The sequence below is a fragment of the Brienomyrus brachyistius genome, chromosome 2 (genome assembly GCF_023856365.1).
Source record: "Brienomyrus brachyistius isolate T26 chromosome 2, BBRACH_0.4, whole genome shotgun sequence".
Taxonomy (NCBI): domain Eukaryota; kingdom Metazoa; phylum Chordata; class Actinopteri; order Osteoglossiformes; family Mormyridae; genus Brienomyrus; species Brienomyrus brachyistius.
The window spans coordinates 37,709,457-37,711,956 of NC_064534.1; the positions used below are offsets into that span (position 1 = coordinate 37,709,457).

Below are 2,500 nucleotides of genomic sequence, written 5' to 3' on the forward strand. Positions count from 1 at the left end.
TCGATATTATTGGCATAGCAAGTTCTGCTCTTCTCCTTTCAAAACTTGCTAAAAGCTGTATTTAAAAGAAGAGATTGGACGGGGTAATTCACACCCTTCAATGCCAGCTTAATGTTTAGGTTAGTGGGAGTCACAGAGGAATTAGGGATGGAAACTTCTTTGCTGGTGGTAGAAGCGGTCTGGTGAATTTTTAGAGAGAAGAGGCCGTCGATGTCTGAATGTAGAAAATTGTTCTGGCTGCAGCCTGCATTATGGACTTGTTGGTGTGTGTAGCTCCCAGTGTTCTGACAGCGCGACGTTTTGGGGAAGCATGTGATTCAGCAGCTACCAGTGGGCTTCGTGCGGCGGAGATTTTGTGGCTGTTAGCAGAGTTGATAACAGAGGGTCGTTAAGAGAAGCCTGCATGCAGTAGGCAAAGGAGTAATGTTTGCCGGCGGGGGACGTGCGGCGATTAACCTGTGCGGTAGTGAAAAGGAGTTAAAAAGAAGGAAGTGTGCGGATGCGGAAAGAATGGAATAATTGTGGTAGGCTGCCGGCTGAGTAGTTTAGTGAATGTTTGGTGTGGGTCCGGCGCTGCCGATTGGATGGTGGTGCTGCAGTGTGAGTCAGATAAAAAAAAAAAAAACCAGGAGTAGGATCCAATGGGACTAACTGGCATGTATAGACGCGTGTAATGCAAAAGGGCTGTTTTTGGTCGCGTCTTTCGCTTATGGCCATACCACCCTGAACACACCCGATCTCATCCGATCTCGGAAGCCAAGCAGGGTAGGGTCTGGTTAGTACTTGGATGGGAGACCTCCTGGGAATACCAGGTGCTGTAAGCTTTTCTCACTTTTACTTTATACAGGGGGCGCTCCACTTCACGATTAATTAAAATCTATCACTCCCCTTCCATTTTACTATTTTATATATATATATATTTTTCTCTCATTCATAAAGGCAGCTTTTACACACCGTTTTACTCTAAATACTTCCTGGTAATTCTAGGTGCTGTAAGCTGTTCGTGCCTTTATTCCACCAGGGCGCGATCTTCTCACAAACTTGAAGACTGTCACTCCCCATTCACGTTTTACAACTTATTGTTAATGATAAAGAGACAGCTTTTTACACACAGTTTTAAACAAAGTACTGATATTATTCCTCTTCAACTGACCGCTTTGTTTTCTATGCAAAAAGCACTTCGCCACAGAAGACTCGATATTATTGGCATAGCAAGTTCTGCTCTTCTCCTTTCAAAACTTGCTAAAAGCTGTATTTAAAAGAACAGATTGGCCGGGGTAATTCACACCCTTCAATGCCAGCTTAATGTTTAGGTTAGTGGGAATCACAGAGGAATTAGGGATGGAAACTTCTTTGCTGGTGGTAGAAGCGGTCTGGTGAATTTTTAGAGAGAAGAGGCCGTCGATGTTTGAATGTAGAAAATAGGTCTGGCTGCAGCCTGCAGTATGGACTTGTTGGTGTGTGTAGCTCCCAGTGTTCTGACAGCGCGACGTTTTGGGGAAGCATGTGATTCAGCAGCTACCAGTGGGCTTCGTGCGGCGGAGATTTTGTGGCTGTTAGCGGAGTTGATAACAGAGGGTCGTTAAGAGAAGCCTGCATGCAGTAGGCAAAGGAGTAATGTTTGCCGGCGGGGGACGTGCGGCGATTAACCTGTGCGGTAGTGAAAAGGAGTTAAAAAGAAGGAAGTGTGCGGATGCGGAAAGAATGGAATAATTGTGGTAGGCTGCCGGCTGAGTAGTTTGGTGAATGTTTGGTGTGGGTCCGGCGCTGCCGATTGGATGGTGGTGCTGCAGTGTGAGTCAGATAAAAAAAAAAAAAACCAGGAGTAGGATCCAATGGGACTAACTGGCATGTATAGACGCGTGTAATGCAAAAGGGCTGTTTTTGGTCGCGTCTCTCGCTTATGGCCATACCACCCTGAACACACCCGATCTCATCCGATCTCGGAAGCCAAGCAGGGTAGGGTCTGGTTAGTACTTGAATGGGAGACCTCCTGGGAATACCAGGTGCTGTAAGCTTTTCTCACTTTTACTTTATACAGGGGGCGCTCCACTTCACGATTAATTTAAATCTATCACTCCCCTTCCATTTTACTATTTTATATATATATATATATTTCTCTCATTCATAAAGGCAGCTTTTACACACCGTTTTACTCCAAATACTTCCTGGTAATTCTAGGTGCTGTAAGCTGTTCGTGCCTTTATTCCACCAGGGCGCGATCTTCTCACAAACTTGAAGACTGTCACTCCCCATTCACGTTTTACAACTTATTGTTAATGATAAAGAGACAGCTTTTTACACACAGTTTTAAACAAAGTACTGATATTATTCCTCTTCAACTGACCGCTTTGTTTTCTATGCAAAAAGCACTTCGCCACAGAAGACTCGATATTATTGGCATAGCAAGTTCTGCTCTTCTCCTTTCAAAACTTGCTAAAAGCTGTATTTAAAAGAACAGATTGGCCGGGGTAATTCACACCCTTCAATGCCAGCTTAA

The 2,500-nt window shown here is 44.6% G+C and overlaps 1 protein-coding gene and 2 non-coding genes across 3 annotated transcripts in view; all 3 read left to right on the forward strand.

Moving 5' to 3' along the window:
- The window catches only part of LOC125712214 (uncharacterized), a 433,528-nt gene that overhangs the window by 273,574 nt on the left and 157,454 nt on the right, over window positions 1-2,500 (forward strand). The window lies entirely within an intron of this gene.
- LOC125734938 (5S ribosomal RNA) lies at window positions 706-824 on the forward strand. The gene has a single exon (XR_007394240.1). It is a non-coding gene; the product is annotated as a 5S ribosomal RNA (ribosomal RNA).
- LOC125732540 (5S ribosomal RNA) lies at window positions 1,900-2,018 on the forward strand. The gene has a single exon (XR_007391916.1). It is a non-coding gene; the product is annotated as a 5S ribosomal RNA (ribosomal RNA).